Raw genomic sequence first — 19699 nt, 5'->3', positions numbered from 1 at the left:
GACCCTTCAGGTATGACCTAAATCAAATCCCTTATGATTATACAGTGGAAGTGAGAAATAGATTTAAGGGCCTAGATCTGATAGATAGAGTGCCTGATGAACTATGGAATGAGGTTCATGACATTGTACAGGAGACAGGGATCAAGACCATCCACATAGAAAAGAAATGCAAAAAAGCAAAATGCCTGTCTGGGGAGGCCTTACAAATAGCTGTGAAAACAAGAGAAGTGAAAAGCAAAGGAGAAAAGGAAAGATATAAACATCTGAATGCAGAGTTCCAAAGAATAGCAAGAAGAGATAAGAAAGCCTTCTTCAGCGATCCATGCAAAGAAATAGAGGAAAACAACAGAATGGGAAAGACTAGGGATCTCTTCAAGAAAATCAGAGATACCAAAGGAACATTTCATGCAAAGATGGGCTCGATAAAGGACAGAAATGGTATGGACCTAACAGAAACAGAAGATATCAAGAAGAGGTGGCAAGAATACACAGAAGAACTGTACAAAAAAGATCTTCACGACCCAGATGATCACGATGGTGTGATCACTGACCTAGAGCCAGACATCCTGGAATGTGAAGTCAAGTGGGCCTTAGAAAGCATCACTACAAACAAAGCTAGTGGAGGTGATGGATTTCCAGTTGACCTATTCCAAATCCTGAAAGATGATGCTGTGAAAGTGCTGCACTCAATATGCCAGCAAATTGGGAAAACTCAGCAGTGCCCACAGGACTGGAAAAGTCAGTTTTCATTCCAATCCCAAAGAAAGGCAATGCCAAAGAGTGCTCAAACTACAACACAATTGCACTCATCTCACATACTAGTAAAGTAATGCTAAAAATTCTCCAAGCCAGGCTTCAGCAATATGTGAACCGTGAAGTTCCTGATGTTCAAGCTGGTTTTAGAAAAGGCAGAGGAACCAGAGATCAAATTGCCAACATCCGCTGGATCATGGAAAAAGCAAGAGAATTCCAGAAAAACATCTATTTCTGCTTTATTGACTATGCCAAAGCCTTTGACTGTGTGGATCACAATAAACTGTGGAAAATTCTAAAAGAGATGGGAATACCAGACCACCTGATCTGCCTCTTGAGAAATCTGTATGCAGGTCAGGAAGCAACAGTTAGAACTGGATATGGAACAACAGACTGGTTCCAAATAGGAAAAGGAGTTCATCAAGGCTGTATACTGTCACCCTGTTTATTTAACTTATATGCAGAGTACATCATGAGAAATGCTGGACTGGAAGAAACACAAGCTGGAATCAAGATTGCCAGGAGAAATATCAATAACCTCAGATATGCAGATGACACCACCCTTATAGCAGAAAGTGAAGAGGAACTACAAAGCCTCTTAATGAAAGTGAAAGTGGAGAGTGAAAAAGTTGGCTTAAAGCTCAACATTCAGAAAACAAAGATCATGGCATCCGGTCCCATCACTTCATGTGAAATAGATGGGAAAATAGTGGAAACAGTGTCAGACTTTATTTTTCTGGGCTCCAAAATCACTGCAGATGGTGAGTGCAGCCATGAAATTAAAAGACGCTTACTCCTTGGAAGGAAAGTTATGACCAACCTAGATAGCATATTCAAAAGCAGAGACATTACTTGGCCAACAAAGGTCCATCTAGTCAAGGCTATGGTTTTTCCTGTGTTCATGTATGGATGTGAGAGTTGGACTGTGAAGAAGGCTGAGCGCCAAGGAATTGATGCTTTTGAGCTGTGGTGTTGGAGAAGACTCTTGAGAGTCCCTTGGACTGCAAGGAGATCCAACCAGTCCATTCTGAAGGAGATCAGCCCTGGGATTTCTTTGGAAGGAATGATGCTAAAACTGAAACTCCAGTACTTTGGCCACCTCATATGAAGAGTTGACTCACTGGAAAAGACTCTGATGCTGGGAGGGACTGGGGACAGGAGGAGAAGGGGACGACAGAGGATGAGATGGCTGGATGGTATCACGGACTCGATGGACGTGAGTCTGAGTGAACTCCGGGAGTTGGTGATGGACAGGGAAGTCTGGCGTGCTGTGATTCATGGAGTCGCAAAGAGTCGGACACAACTGAGTGACTGATCTGATCCGATCTGAGTGAATAAACACACAACATGAATAAAAGAAAGCAGGGAAAACCACTAGGTCATTCAGGTGTGATCTAAATCAAATCTCTTATACAATCCCAAATTCCTTTTATAGTGGAGATGGGGAATAGGTTCAAGTGATTAGATCTGGTAAAAACAAGTGTCTGAAGAACTATGGATGGAGATTTGTAACATTGTACAGGAAATGGTGATCAAGACGTTCCCAAAGAAAAATAAATGCAAGAAGGAAAGGTGGTTGTCTGAAGAGGCTTTACAAATAGCTAAGGAAAGAAGAAAAGTGAAAGGCAAAGGAGAAAGGAAAGATACACCGAAGTGAATGCAGGGTTCCAGAGAACAGCAAGGAGAGATAAGAAGGCCTTCTTCAATGAACAATGCAAAGAAAGAGAGGAAAACAATAAAACGGGAAAGACTAGAAATCTCTTTAAGAAATTGAGTGATATCAAGAGACCATTTCATTGAAGAATGGGCATGATAAAGGACAGAAATGATAAGGACCTAATAGAAGCAGAAGAAATTAAGAAGAGGTGGTAGAATATACAGAAGAACTATACAAAAAATGTCTTAATGACTCTGATAACCACGATGGTGTGGTTCCTCACCTAGAGCCAGACAATCTGAAGCATGAAGTCAAGTGAGCCTTAGCAAGCATTACGGTGAACAAAGCTAGTGGAGGTGATGGAATTCCAGGTGAGCTGTTTAAAATCCTAAGAGATAATGCTGTGAAAGTGTTGCACTCAACTGGAAAACTCAGCAGTGGCTATAGGAATGGAAAAGGTCAGTTTTCATTCCAATCCCAAATAAGGGCAATGCCAAAGAATGCTCAAACTACCGCACAATTGCACTCATCTCACACGCTAGTAAAGTAATGCTCAAAATTCTCCAAGCCAGGCTTCAGCAGTACATGAACCATGAACTTCCAGATGTTCAAGCTGCTTTAAGAACAGGCAGAGGAGCCAGAGATCAAATTGCCAACATCCGCTGGATCATGGAAAAAGCAAGAGAGTTCCAGAAAAACATCTATTTCTGCTTTATTGACTATGCCAAAGCCTTTGACTGTGTGGATCACAATAAACTGTGGAAATTCTGAAAGAGATGGGAATACCAGACCACCTGACCTGCCTCTTGAGAAATCTGTATGCAGGTCAGGAAGCAACAGTTAGAACTGGACATGGAACAACAGACTGGTTCCAAATAGGAAAAGGAGTATGTCAAGGGTGAATATTGTCACACTGCTTATTTAATTTATATGCAGAGTACATCATGAGAAACACTGGGCTGGAAGAAACACAAGCTGGAATCAAGATTGCTGGAAGAAATATCAATAACCTCAGATATGCAGATGACACCACCCTTATGGCAGAAAATGAAGAGGAACTAAAAAGCCTCTTGATGAAAGTGAAAGTGGAGAGTGAAAAAGTTGGATTAAAACTCAGCATTCAGAAAATGAAGATCATCTGATCCCATCACTTCATGGGAAATAGATGGGGAAACAGTGGAAACAGTGTCAGACTTTATTTTTTGGGGCTCCAAAATCACTGCAGATGGTGATTGCAGCCATGAAATTAAAAGATGCTTACTCCTTGGAAGGAAAGTTATGACCACCCTAGATAGCATATTCAGAAGCAGAGACATTACTTTGCCAACAAAGGTCTGTATAGTCAAGGCTATGGTTTTTCCTGTGGTCATGTATGGATGTGAGAGTTGGACTGTGAAGAAAGCTGAGTGCCGAAGAATTGATGCTTTTGAACTGTGGTGTTGGAGAAGACTCTTGAGAGTCCCTTGGACTGCAAGCAGATCCAACCAGTCCATTCTGAAGGAGATCAGCCCTGGGATTTCTTTGGAGGGAATGATGCTAAAGCTGAAACTCCAGTACTTTGGCCACCTCATGCAAAGAGTTGACTCACTGGAAAAGACTCTGATGCTGGGAGGGACTGGGGGCAGAAGGAGAAGGGGACGACAGAGGATGAGATGGCTGGGTGGCATCACTGACTCAATGGATGTGAGTCTGAGTGAACTCCGGGAGATGGTGATGGACAGGGAGGCCTGGCATGCTGCCATTCTTGGGGTCGCAAAGAGTCGGACACGATTGAGTGACTGAACTCGACTGAATTGAAGAAAAGAGGAATTAACCTGAATCTATTACAGGTGAATCTGATGGCAATTCCTTAACATGGTTTCCTGGTCTTGAAGTACTATTAGAATTTCAGTGTGGAGATTCCTTATGAAAAGTTCCAGCAAAGCATATTTAAAAGTGTCTGTTGGGTCAGTTACTATTTTTGCTTTGTTATGTATGTTAGTCACTCAGTCGTGTCTGACTCTTTGCAACTTCATGGACTGTAACCAGCCAGACTCTTCTGTCAGTGGAATTCTCCAGGCAAGAGTACTGGAGTGGGCAGCCATTTCCTTCTCCAGGGAATCTTCCCGACCCAGGGATTGAACCCAGGTCTCCTGAATTGCAAGCAGATTCTCTGCCATCTGAGGTACTAGAGAAGCCCACTATTCTTCCTGAACTTATGTAAATATGTAAGTTTAGTGAAACTAAGATTATTTTGCAAAGAAATTAGTCTTCACTTGTGTATCTTTGGTAGAAATGTGGGTGATTTTAGAGAAAAAATTGTGTTTCAGTAGAACTATAATTCCCAGTTGTGGAAATTAGATTCTAGTTCTGCTAATCATCTCTGAAGTTTTTTTTTTTTTTTTTTTTTCCACCTGTAAACTGGACTGGATTCTGCACTCTTCTAATTTCCTCAAATATTTGACTACAGCTCTCCAAACTAACATATCCATTTTTTTCCTCCACTTTTGAACGAAATTAGTATCCTTTTCCTGAAACCTTGCAAGCTGAAGCTAAGCAACTTGATTTAAACTTAAGGAAGATTATAATAGCCCATGTTTAGATAATCTTCATGCCTGTTGCTGTGTGAATGACTCAAAAGTTTATTTGAACACATGATGTTGGCTTAAAGCTCAACATTCAGAAAACGACGATCATGGCATCTGGTCCCATCACTCAAAAGCAGAGACATTACTTTGCCAACAAAGGTTCGTCTAGTCAAGGCTATGGTTTTTCCTGTGGTCATGTATGGATGTGAGAGTTGGACTGTGAAGAAGGCTGAGTGCCGAAGAATTGATGCTTTTGAACTGTGGTGTTGGAGGAGACTCTTGAGAGTCCCTTGGACTGCAAGGAGATCCAACCAGTCCATTCTGAAGATCAGCCCTGGGATTTCTTTGGAATGAATACTGCTAAAGCTGACACTCCAGTACTTTGGCCACCTCATGCGAAGAGCTGACTCATTGTAAAAGACTCTGATGCTGGGAGGGATTGGGGGCAGGAGAAGAAGGGGACGACAGAGGATGAGATGGCTGGATGGCATCACTGACTCGATGGACGTGAGTCTCAGTGAACTCTGGGAGTTGGTGATGGACAGGGAGGCCTGGCATGCTGCGATTCATGGGGTTGCAAAATGTCAGACAGGACTGAGTGACTGATCTGATCTGATCTGATCTGACATCATAAGGAACATTTCAAACTGCAAACAGTACTTGGACTCTGACATCTAGAAATTTTGCCTACGGCTGCTCCATGGGCTCAGATGGTGAATGTGATGTGTATGCTCAGTTGTATCCAGCTCTTTGCAGCCCCGTGGACTGTAGCTTGACAGGATCCTCTGTCTATGGAACTTTCCAGGCAGAATTCTGGAGCAAGTTGTCATTTCCTACTCCTTGTTCTTTCCAACCCAGTGATTGAACCAGAGTCTTGTGATTCCTGCATTGGCAGGCAGATTCTTTACCACTTATATGCAAAGTACATCATGAGAAAGTCTGGGCTGGATGAAGCACAAGTTGAAATCAAGATTGCTGGGAGAAATATCAATAACCTCAGATATGCAGATGACACCACCCTTATGGCAGAAAGTGAAGAGGTACTAAAAAGCCTCTTGATGAAAGTGAAAGTGGAGAGTGAAAAAGTTGGCTTAAAGCTCAACATTCAGAAAAACTAAGATCATGGCATCTGATCCTATCACTTCATGGGAAATAGATGGGGAAACAGTGGAAACAGTGACAGACTTTATTTTTGGGGGCTCCAAAATCACTTTATATGGTGACTGCAGCCATGAAATGAAAAGACGCTTACTACTTGGAAGGAAAGTTATGACCAACCTAGACAGCATATTAAAAAGTAGAGACATTACTTTGCCAACAAAGGTCCATGTAGTCAAGGCTATGGTTTTTCCTGTGGTCATGTATGGATGTGAGAGAGTATAAAGAAAGCTGAGTACTGAAGAGTTGATGCTTTTGAACTGTAATTTTGGAGAAGACTCTTGATAGTCCCTTGGACTGCTAGGAGATCCAACCCGTCCATCTTAAAGGAAATCAGTCCCGAGTGTTCATTGGAAGGACTGATGTTGAAGCTGAAACTCCAATACTTTGGCCAGCTGATGGGAAGAACTGACTCACTGGAAAAGACCCTGAGGCTGGGAAAGATTGAAGGCAGGATAGGAAGGGGATGACAGAGGATGAGATGGTTGCATGGCATCATTGACTCAATGGACATGAGTTTGGGTAAACTCCAGTAGTTAGTGATAGACAGGGAGGCCTGGCAAGCTGCAGTCCATGGCGTTGCAAATAGTCGAACATGACTGAGCAACTGAAATGAACTCAACTCAACTGAACTGAACCACCTGGGAAGTTCTTGGGCTCAGAAAGTGGTTTATAATTTGCTTCAACCATTAATCTTCTTTTTCTTTTGTCTCCACAGAGATACTTCTTATTAAATACCTGGTTTCTAGTACCACATAGGCCTAACTTTCAGAGCCCATCTTTATGACCACCTCTTGAAATGAATTTAACTGGACTGACCTACTTTTAGGACTAAGAGACCGGTTCAGTGGGATGGAATAACTTACAACTCGGCTTCTGGACTGTAAGCCTTTTGGGGCAGTTTCTAAAGTCCAGGCGAGACTGTAAGCAGTGCAGTTTGCCACCCCAAAATATGTCTCAGGAGGGTTAATCTAGGCGGGTTATTTTTAAGAATCAGAAAACTTCAGAAAGTTTTATTGCTATCTCCTCCTTTTCTTTTCTATAAAAATTAGATAATGGCTGTGTTCCCAGAATAGAGTTATCACCAGAGATATCTGCAGAGAACCTGGCTGGTGTGGTGGGGGAACAAAGTCTATCCATTAGCTCATTCTGTGTTCCATGGTGATCTGCCTGGCCCAGCAAACATTTGTTTACCAAACATCTGCTTTCTCATCTCCAGGCAAATTGCCTTCTTCACCTTTGAAATACCAAACCTCTACCCCCAAAATCCTGTTTTGTCTTAAGCTGAAGATCGTGTTTAAGCTGAGGATTTCAGGCATTTGGGTGAGTTACACAGTTTTTCTAGTTTTCCCATGTATACATATTATCAAACTTTGTTTAACTTTCTCCTGTCAATCTTTCTCACATCAATTTAATTCTTAGGCCAGCCAGAAGAACCTAAAAGGCAAAAGTGAATGTCTTCCTCTTGACCTAGATATAGATATATCTAGATAGATATAGTTATATCCTGTGTGTGTGTATATATATATATATATATATATATATAGAGAGAGAGAGAGAGAGAGAGAGAGAGAGAGAGAGATATCCTCAGAAAGGACCAGGCTGTTTTAACACATTCAGAAAATTCCTCAAGATGTGAGCCTGTATCTGATTCATCTGTGTGATCTCTGCAGCCTAAAGAAAGTGCATATGAATTGCTTTCTTTTCTTTTTCATACATGGCAGCATATATGCCCACTCTGCACTATAATTTGTTTATTTAAAAAATAATAATTTATTTATTTTAATTGGAGGCTAATTATTTTACAGTATTGTAGTGTTTTTTGCCATGCATTGGCATGACACATGGGTGTACATGTGTCCCCCATTTTTCATTTATTTATTTTTGGCTTCACTGAATCTTTATTGCTGTGTGTGGGCTTTTCTCTAGTTGCTGCGAGCAGGGTCTGTGCTTCGTTGTGGTGGGCAGGCTTGCTGTTGTAATGGCTTCTTTTGTTGCAGCACAGTGTTGCGAAGCGCAGTACAAAATAGCTGGTTGGAGGAAGTCCTTGGGAAAATGGCAAAGGGCCAGAAGTACCCCAACTTTGTGTGCTGTGGGCAGAAAAACATCTCCGGCCTCTGGTTATGCCTGGCGCCAAGATTTAATAATAAATATTAAGGATGTTGCTTGAGAAAACGGGTTATGGGATAAGCACACGGGTCACTTAGAGCGCGCTGTCCTTGAAATATTTTTACTGATTAGGTGTTAACCCTGTACACGCTCTGCTGGCTGTATACTCTAAGCTCTTTGTTTCTGCTTCTATAAAAAGGCTTGACTGCAGAAATAAACTTGTCAGTCCTTGCAAGAGACTGTCCGAGTGTCATTCTTTCAGGTTCATCGTTTCCAAGTCCCGGGGAGAAAATCCCCAACACACAGGCTCCAGGGTATATGGGCTCAGTTGTTGTGGCACATGGGCTTAGTTGCTCCATGGCTATGAAATCCTCCAAGACCAGGGATGAAACCCCTGTCCCCTGTATTGGCAGGTAGATTCCTATCCACTGTATCACCAGGAAATTCCTGGTTTTGATTTTTAGATAATAGGATTGCTGCTGCTGCTGCTAAGTCGCTTCAGTCATGTCCGACTCTGTGTGACCCCATAGACGGCAGCCCACCAGGCTCTGCCATCGCTGGGATTCTCCAGGCAAGAACACTGGAGTGGGTTGCCATTTCCTTCTCCAATGCATGAAAGTGAAAAGTGAAAGTGAAGTCACTCAATCGTGTCCAACTCTTTGCGATCGCATGGACAGCAGCCTACCAGGCTCCTCTGCCCTTGGGATTTTCTAGGCAAGAGTACTGGAGTGGGTTGCTATTTGTAGTGAATTCCATATCAGTACCTAAAACATTTTCTTATCCATTTGGCTGATGGCATAATATTCTATGTATTTTTTCAACCGATTTCCTCTAGATGATATTTAGGTTTTTCGCTATAGTTCACCATTCTATTATACATGTGATCATGAAAAACATTTTGTTATCTTTATTTATTAATAGTGAACTGCAGGTGAGTACTTAGAATGATTTTGGCACAATGTTAAGTGCTTGACACACGTTATCTTCTTCAATTCTCAAGCTAACTCTAGGGGGGCTGATTTTCTTTTATTACTTCTTCAGAGATGATGAATGTAAGAGGTTGACTAATTGCCTAAAGTGATTAAGTGGAAAGTTCAGAATGAGATTGCTTGTCTGTTGTCTCCAAATCTCTTATAACAGAAAATAATTACTTGTTTATTTGACATCCTGTTTGTATGCAACCTTCTAGGGAGATCACATAGGTGAATCAGACACATACCCCCAATCTGAAGCACATATTGTCTATAAGTGTTAAGAATAGCCGGATCATTTCTGAGTAACAGTAAATCAATTAATTATAGCTGATTTCAATACAAGTGGTTGGTGCTAAGCTGATAAGTCGCTTCAATCATGTCCGACTCTGTGCAACCCCATGGACTGCAGCATACCAGGCTCCTCCATCCTTGGGATTTTCCAGGCAAGAGTACTGGAGTGGGTTGCCATTGCCTTCTCAGCAAAGATATTCTGTGTACATCAAATTTACAGTTTAAAAATCATAATCTCAAGGTCAGGTTTTGTAATTCAATTAAAGAGTACCACATTCACAAAGAAGTAATTTCAACATTTAATCAAAGCTCCCAATATGCTTTTGATATAATCACAGTAGAGTATAAGATTGAGAGCTAAATTTCCAAGGTGAACTTTAGTGGTTCAAGATGAACAAAAAAATAAGTGGTTCCAAGATGAACTACTTTCTGGAGGTGACTAGGAAACAGCTCTAAATCATTAATTAATTCTAGAAATAAATCTTCCAAAGGAGAAGTTTAAACAAATATTAAGAAAATAAATGGCTTGAAAATATTCTTAATGTGGCCTGTCTGTTTCCAGGACAGAAGTTAAGCTTCATTTGATTATTGAAAATTGTAAATTTCCATTTTGTTTCTTTACACTGCCAATTTCCTCCAGGAACAAGATTAGAAATATCAAAAATGACATGTCACAGACAATCCTTCCAAATGTTGGGGTTGTGTGGGGATGGAAAGTGTGAAGTTACATGCTTTCAAATTTCTAGCCCAGTTTAGAATGCTATTTTTAGATTTTTAGATAAAAACAGTGATAGTAAGAACAAAAATCATAGTTTGTAGAAAGAAATTTACATCTGAAATCTAGTTTTAACAATTAAATTACTCTTCTCACTCTAGTTCAGTAACTGCCCTTGCTACAGAATTTAATCCTAAAATTTCAATGCTTGGCTGTCATATTTCTTATCTAATGATTTCTGTAATTTGCCTATAAACAATTTTTAAAATATTATAGAATTAGAACATAAGAAAAATTTTAATTTGGGCCTTTGGATTTTCAGTTGAAACAATAGATATGAGTATCAACATGCAGATTATTTGACTCCAGTCCTGAATTTTAAGACCAAGTATCATGAAACATATTTTGATAATTTTTGTGCACTTGAGTTTTTGAACTGTAACTGAGCAGGAACCTATAGGGACTTCCTAAGGCAGACCACTTTCCCCGTGTCCTCCTCCTGCCTCTTGTTTGTAGAAAAGTTGTAGTCTCCCAGGCATCTTTGGAGTCAAAAAAGCCTGACTTACAAATTAAAGGATTGAAAGGATGTGAACGCATAGTGATAAAAGTAGCAATTGGGCCAGGAGAACTAGTGACCATTTAAATAGTAAATCAGCCATATGGCAGTCACAGAATCTTTAGTTCCTCCCTGAAGTACCTAGATAACAATATGTGATACACAGATGCTGTTCTGCAGATGCTAAAGTCTCCACCAAATGGAAGAAGTTAACTACTTGAAGACCTTGAGTGTGTAGCATGAGGATTGACAATGTTAACCCCTGTGACCCTGTCTTATTACTCCACCATCAACTAAGCAGAGAATTGTTCATGGGCTGATCACACACCCTGAATCTCCCCTCCCTCCCCTGGCCTTTAAAATTTATTCCTTGAAATCCATCATGGATTTTGAGCTTAAGCCACCCTATTCTCCTCGCATGGCCCTTGCAATAAATCTTTCTCTGCTCCAAACTCTAACATTTTGGTTTGTTTGGCCTCACTGTGCATCAGGCACAAGAACTTGGGTTCAATGATAGAGCCACAGCACTGATAACAAGAAAGGGATTACCTATCATCCTCATGCATTTAGAGACAAGTCAGTGGGTAGAAAGTGCACTAACTTAAGAGACTGGAGAAGGGTGCTCTATACCTGAATCTCTGACTTCTAGCAGACTGACCATGAACACCTATAACCCCCATAGTTCCCCTGTTCCTCTTGGTGATAGTAGGGTTAAAATAACATATATGCAGGCCCTTTCTCTCCTGCCATAAAAAATGTATGATATTCATAATGTTAACAGTGTTAATCACCTCAGAATAGGTTAAAGAATAGGGTGTTTTTTTTTAATATATGCTTTTTTATTTCCAAAAGAAAAGAATAAAAAACAAAGAAAAAATATTTATTAACTTTTGTAAATTTATGACAATACTAAATACAAATTTTCTCCTAATTATTCTTCATCTTAATTTAACAGCTGTCATTTGTGTTATTTTTTCACATGGAAACAAAAAGTACATTTGTTTTCACTGATTAAAAATTTCATAAGTTGTGACACATTTAAAAACATAAAGTATTATCTACTTTATGATACAATTAATTTCCACGAAGTTTCTGAAAATCTTTTTTGCTGTTGTTGAAGCCTGTTTGCCTTGGGGATTATAATGTCTTTTGATTTTTATTTAGAAAAGAAGCATGACTTATTTTGATCTGTGTGACTAATATAATCACAACCCTTGGGAAAATAGATGGTTTTCTGGAAACATCAGTAAGGAATACTGACTGGAACTATTCCTGTCTGATGCATGAACTGCTCTGCACACCAAGACCACAAACTGTCAGGATGAACAAGTAGTAAGGTATAGTTAGCTAGTTAATCAAACTGGTCAAGTCATTGATGAGTCAGTGAACTCATCTGCCAGTTGCACAAGCTTCTCACCATTTCGAAGCCTTGGGAACCATGTAGAAAATGAAAAAAGAGGGTCAGGAAAAGGAGGCACTGTCAAGGATGAGTAGTGCACTTGATATCAACATGATCTGAAAATAGGGATGCCTCAGCTAACAATAAACGGTTGAGAGGAAAAATAGAAAGGAAATGTCTAAAACTACAAAGAAATGAAAGAAGCCCTATGTATTTCTATAACTGAAGAGAGAGGGTGAGAAAGAGGAAGGAGGGAGAAGAAAAAGAGGAAGAAAGTAGAAGGAGGAGGAAGAAGGGGAAGCAGGAGGCGATGAGTAAAAGGAGGAGAGGGCTGAGGTGAAGAAGTGGGAAGAGGAAGAAGAGGTGCAGGAGGAAAGAGGAAGGAGAAGGGGGCAAGACAGAGGAGGAGAGGAGGAGGAGGCAGGGAGAAAACAAAATGTAGTGGCAAGTCTAGTTCAAGGGCAGAATGGCTGGATGGCTTTGTGGTGAAGCATGAGGTCTTCAGAGACAGGCTGCCTCTGTTAGAATCACAGTTCTGCATCTCCAGCGGTGTGACCTTGGGCAAGTGACTTAGCCTCTCCATGTTTCACATCTGTAAAATGGGAATAGTGCTAAACAGTGCTTAAAGGCTAAATTTATCACTCAACATAATAAAGTACTCAAATGTTAACTTTGTCAACATTAGAATGGATTTTGTAGTTAATATTCAAAGTTATCCATGAATAGTGTATAGGCACTTGATAAATATTGTATATTGTCACCGTGCTTATTTAACTTATATGCAGAGTATATCATGAGAAATGCTGGGCTGGAAGAAGCACAAGCTGAAATCAAGATTGCCGGGAGAAATATCAATAACCTCAGATATGCAGATGACACAACCCTTATGGCAGAAAGTGAAGAGGAACTAAAAAGCCTCTTGATGACGGTGAAAGAGGAGAGTGAAAAAGTTGGCTTAAAAGTCAACATTCAGAAAACGAAGATCATGGCATCTGGTCCCATCACTTCATGGGAAATAGATGGGGAAACAGTGGAAACAGTGTCAGACTTTATTTGGGGGGGCTCCAAAATCACTGCAGATGGTGACTGCAGCCATGAAACTAAAAGATGCTTACTCCTTGGGAGAAAAGTTATGACCACCCTAGATAGCATATTGAAAAGCAGAGACATTACTTTGCCAACAAAGGTCCATCTAGTCAAGGCTATGGTTTTTCCTGTGGTCATGTATGGATGTGAGAGTTGGACTGCACTGAAGAATTGATGCTTTTGAACTGTGGTGTTGGAGAAGACTCTTGAGAGTCCCTTGGACTGCAAGGAGATCCAACCAGTCCATTCTGAAGGAGATCAGCCCTGGGATTTCTTTGGAAGGAATGATGCTAAAACTGAAACTCCAGTACTTTGGCCACCTCCTGCGAAGAGTTGACTCATTGGAAAAGACTCTGATGCTGGGAGGGGTTGGGGGCAGGAGGAGAAGGGGACGACAGAGGATGAGACGGCTGGATGGCATTACTGACTAGATGGACGTGAGTCTGAGTGAACTCCGGGAGATGGTGATGGACAGGGAGGCCTGGCATGCTGCGTGCGATTCATGGGGTCACAAAGAGTTGGACACGACTGAGAGACTGAACTGAACTGAACTGACTTGATAAATAAGTATTGATTTAGTTATTATTATTTTTAATTTGAAGTCTCAGGCCCTTCTAAGCTTTTCTCTGAAACTTAATCTACTACAAAATTTGAAAATAAATTTTATTTTGATTTTTTAACATACCCCAAATAGAAAGACATTTCCCCCTTATTAATCTGCTGTATTTTTACTCAATTATGTAATTGTTTCCATATAATTACTCTCAACATTATTTTGTTTGCTTAAGTAAAAAATAAAATATATATTTTTAAAAATGTTAAAAATACATTTGCTGATGGCCATTGATTTTATTATTCCATTTAGTTTATCTTTTTAAGGCCAAAATCATAATTCAAAGGCCTCTGGGTGGATATATGACATTTAAAAAATAACTAATTAAATGAATCAATGTGAGATATGCATACTCATATAAGACTGTACTGTGAGTCCTACCTAATATTTTTACGGCTGAAATATTTCATTAATATGATCCCTACAGGAAATTCTTAATGGACCCTAGAGAGGGACAGTCACACTGCTGCTGGATTATAAAGATGTGCCATGCAACTTACAAGGGAAACAAGGAAGCTCGAGCTTGCTGCCCTTTGTTTGCTGTGTTGTTCTGGCCACAGTTCTGTGAACACTGTGATAACTGCTCATATACGTTACAGTAGTATTTAATGGCTATAAGCTGAATTCATCAGTATTAAGGGGAAAGACTGACAGAAATTCAGAACAAGATCTATTTGGCATTAAGAGAATACCAAAGGAACATTGGCATGGTAGCTACCATTCCTTTCCAAGGACATAATCGAAAGATAGTTGGACAACCCACGCCACCCACAGTCCCCAGGTGGCTAACAAATAAGCAGATCATTATTGGATAGAAGAGTTTCATGATATTTGAAACAAACTGTCCATGACTATTTCCCAGGTTTAAAAATCACAGTAATTCATTCTCTGACATGTAAAAAATAGCCTTAGTTACTTTCAAAGGAAGAAAGTAACCTAATGTGAGGTGCGGGTAAACTAATTTGTATTCCTGCTGCTGCAGTTTTTCTCTTACTCCTGGCAAAACAAATGATTTATTTTGAAATTTAGAATGCCTGTATTCTACCTTGCATAAGTTATATAATTTTGTTAATATAGTTTTAACCTTAACAGAATTGTGGGTCCAGTAATTAATAGAAATTTGTTGCAATTTTGCTAAATGTAATATACTTCAATCTGTTTACACATGTAACAGAAATCATGGTTCAACAGGCATGACTGGTCTTGATACAACAGAATTAAAAGAATGAATTACATTTTTATTTTAAAGCCATCTAGACTTAATTATATGGACAAATAATGGTTTTGAATAATTTGCAATGGCTAAATGTATGACAGTTTAAAAGTTAAAAAGTCTATGGTATTAAGCAACAAATGTTTTTTCAGTTCAGTCGCTCAGTCGTGTCTGACTCTTAAGCAACAAATGTTTTTAATACAGATGTAAAAGCTGCCCTTCCTACAGTTTACAAATCAATTATTTTTTAAAGAACAGCTTTATTGTAGCATGAATCATATCAGTAGTTCATTCCTTTTTATCACCAAATCATACCTTATTCACAAAAAGATTGTCATGTATGTACAGACCACATTTTGTTTATTCGTTCATCAGTTGATGGACATCTGGGTTATTTCCACCATTTGGCTTTTGCTGATAGCGCTGCTATGAATATGATGCATGTTTTTATGTGGCATGTGTTTCTGTTTTCCCAACATATACCTATGAGTGGGTCTTGCTGGATCTTTTGGAAATTTTATGTTTAATATTTTGAGGAGCTTGTAAAGTATATGAGTGGCCTATTTCACATTTCTACCGGCACCATTGGAGAGTTCCATTTTTCCATATTCTTGTTAACACTTATTATTGTCCTTTTAATTTTATGATTTCAGGGTATGGGATGGTATCTTGTGATTTTGATTTACATTTCCTTTGTAATTAATGCTGAGCATCTTTTTGTATACTTGTTGGACATTTGTGTATCTTTTTTTGTCAATGCTTATTTACTTATTTTGTCAATTTTTAAATTGGCTTATTTGTATTTTTTAATTAATTTTTAAAAATCTTTTTTAGGTTCATAGCAAAATTGAGGGAAGACACAGATCTGCTATGTGTATATCCCCTGCCCTGGCACAGGCATCACTTCTCCATTATCAACATCTCCCATCAGAGTGGTGCATTTGTAAAAACTGATGAAACTACACTAACTCATCATAGTCACTCAAAGTCCATAGTTTATATTACAGTTCACTCTTGATTTTATATATTCTATGTGTTTGATAATAATGACATCTGTTCATCATTATGGCATCATATAGAATATTTTCACCACTTGGAAAATTGTCTGTGCTACACCTATTCATCTCCTCCACCCCTACAACCCAACCTCTGATAATGACTTATCTTTTTGCAGTCTCCATAGTTTTGCCTTTTCCAGAATGTCATATAATTGGAATCACATCATATGTAGCCTTTTCATATTGGCTTATTTCACTTAGCGATGTGCTTTAAGGTTGTCCCATGTCTTTTCATGGTGTGATAGCTCTTTTCTTCTTAGCACTGGATAATATTCTATTGCCTGGATGTAACACAGTGATTTATTCATTCACCTACTGAAGGACGTCTTGTTTTTCAGTTGCTCAGTTGCGTCTGACTCTTTGTGTTTCCATGGACTGCAGCACGCTAAGCCTCTCTGTCCCACACCATCTCTCAGAAGAACATCTTAGTTGCTTCCAAGTTTTGGCAGTTATGAATAAAGATGTTATAAACACCTGTATGTAGGTTTTTAAAAATATTTATTTATTTTTAATTGATTGATGATTGGTTTACAATATTGTTTTGATGTCTGTCACACTTCAGCATGAATTAACCATAGGTGTACATATGTCCCTCCCTTTTGAATTCCCCTCCCACCTTCTGTCCATTCCCACCCTTCTAGGTTATTACAGAGTCCCAATTTGAATTCCCTGAGTCATAGAGCAAATTCCCATTGACTATCTATTTACATATGTTAGTGTATATGAATCCATACTACTCTCTCCATTCATCTCACCCTCTCCCTCTTCTTCACCACCCTTGTCTGTAAGTCTGTTCTGTATGTCTACATCTCCACTGCTGCTCTGCAAACAGGTTCATTTGCACCATCCTTCTAGATTCCATATATATGTGTTATATGTGTTAATATACGATATTTATTTTTCTCTTTCTGACTTACTTCACTCTGTATAATAGGCTCTAGGCTCATCCACTTCATTAGAACTGACTCAAATGTATCCCTTTTTATGGCTGAGTAGTATTCCATTATATATATGTTCCACAGCTTCTTTATCCATTCATCTGTCAATGGATATCTAGATTGCTTCTATGTCTTGGCTATTGTAAATAGTACTGCAATGAACATTAGGGTACTTTTTTTTTTTTCTTTTTTCTGTTTTGGTTTCTTCAGGATATATGCCTAGAAGTGGTATTGCTGGGTCATATGGCAGTTTTATTCCTAGTTTTTTAAGGAAACTCCATACTGTTTTCCATAGTGGCTGTATCAATTTACATTTCCACCAGCAGTGTAGGAGGGTTCCCATTTTCTCCACACCCTGTCCAGCACTGGTTGTTTGTGGATTTTTTTATTATGGCCATTCTGTCTGGTGTGGTGTAATATCTCATTGTGGATTTGATTTGCATTTTTCTGATAATGAGTGATGTTGAGCATCCCTTCATGTGCTTATTATCCATCTTCTTTGAAGAAATTTCTATTGAGGTCTTTTGCCCACTTTTTGATTGGATTGTTTGTTTTTCTGTTTGTATTGAGTTGTGTGAGCTGCTTGTGTATTTTGGAAATTAATCCTTTGTCAGTTGTTTCATTTGCTATTATTTTCTCCCATTCTGAGGGTTGTCTTTTCACCCTGTTTATAGTTTCCTTTGCTGTGCAAAAGCTTTTGAGTTTATTTAGGTTCCACTTATTTATGTTTGTTTTTATTTCCATTATTTTAGGAGGTGGATCATAAAGGATCTTGCTATGATTTATGTCATACAATACCTGTATGTAGATTTTTTGTGTGGACCTGTGTTTTCAGTCTTCATAAATCTATGAGGTATGTACTATTGTTATCTTCATTTGTCTTTTTATTTTACATGTTAAAAAAGAAATATACACAAATAAGTTACTTGTTTTGGTAGATGGGCTCTTAGATAACCTACTATTAAACCCTACCTCCTGTTATGAGCATAGTGGGACCTGTGATTTGCTTCTAATGATAGAGTATGACCTAGTGTTGGGATATCATGTCTGTGTTTAGGATGTATGAGATTGTAGCTCTCATCTTGTTACCAGAGTCTCCATATTGATTTTTTTCTGTCCTGACTTTGGTGAAGTAAAGCTGCCATATGAAGAAGCCCACGTGGCAAGGAGCTGAGGGTGGCCTCCTGCTAACAGCTAGCAAGAAACTGGTATTTAATAACCCGTAAGGAATTGAATCCTGCTAACAATCATGTGAACTTGGAATTGTATCTTTCCTCCAGTCTAATCTCACATGAGATCCCAACCCTGGCCAACACTTTTAGTTTCAACCTTATGAAATACCCTGGAGTGAGGCACTTAGTCAAGTCCTGCCCAGATTTCCAACAGAGAAAAACTATAGGATAGTAAATACAGAGTATTTCAAGGTGATAATTTTGTGGTTGTTACACAGCAATAAATAGCTGACACTTCCCCAATGGCATACATGTAGTAAGTTGATGAGTAAGAATATAAAACTTGGTAGTCAGGCTCTGATTTGGGAAGTTTATGCTGAGACCTATAATTTTAGAGCTTTCTACATCAGGATTTTTTTTTTTCTGTATTTCAGTGGTCATATTTCTCTAATACTGGTTATAATTATAATTTTTTTATGATAAAAGCCAAAGTTAATAGGAGTCAGATGCTTCACTCTGGTGGAAGTATTAAATATCTATTTGCATCCATTGATGAATAGAGATTTTGAAGGGGAGAGATCCTGGCTAGGGGGAAGACTTGGAATTCACTCATAGCCCATAGCATTCAGATAAATACAAGTTTAACAGAGGCCCAGTGGCAGTCATTATGCATAGGAGATGACAGGGTTTCTGATATTAGACCAGCTATAACACAGGGAAGCATCTAGAATGATCACCATACTTTAAACATGGCACCAGCTGTTCAGAGTACAGCTTGCAGGTAGGCTTTAATGGCATCTATATGCTTTGTAAAGAAGATGACTCCATGAGAGTTGGAAGAGCTGCTTCCCTTGCTTCTGCAAAGCTCTGGCACTTATGCAAACTTGTTGTGGGACTCAACTGAGTATGAGACAAAGCAGAGGAGTTTTCTCAGTTGGCAAGTGTGTCAAGAGAGTTCCAGGTCCATAGAACCGAGGCTCAGGTGATGCTTCCTCCACTAGCATCTTCACTGAGCATCAGGTGCAGAGGCCCTACTCCAGGTGGACTGTCTGTGGACCACCTGTGCCCAGGGCACGGGAGCCCAGGACAGCGGCTTTTGGCAAAATTCAGCAAGCAGTACCCATAAATATTTGAGTGGAGGTGGTGATGGGGAGCTTGGCAGTCAAGCAGATGAGAGTTTAGGGATTCAAGTTTAATATAGATGAGAGGACATTTTCTATGTAGGCTGATGAAGCTGGGAGGAAATTAAACGATCAAATGCCACAGCACAATCACTCTGTTGCCTGTGCATGATAGTGCCTTGTATAACTAGTGATCATTTCCTGAAGAAAGCTGTTTCTGAATATTTTCTGCTGACTTGGAGTCTGAAAATACCCAAAAAACCCATTAAATTACCTTTGAAAATGAAGGTTTGTTTTGTTAGTCTATGGTTGCTACTGA

The sequence above is a fragment of the Bubalus kerabau genome, chromosome 7 (assembly GCF_029407905.1).
Source record: "Bubalus kerabau isolate K-KA32 ecotype Philippines breed swamp buffalo chromosome 7, PCC_UOA_SB_1v2, whole genome shotgun sequence".
Taxonomy (NCBI): domain Eukaryota; kingdom Metazoa; phylum Chordata; class Mammalia; order Artiodactyla; family Bovidae; genus Bubalus; species Bubalus kerabau.
This window is presented reverse-complemented; position numbering follows the sequence as displayed.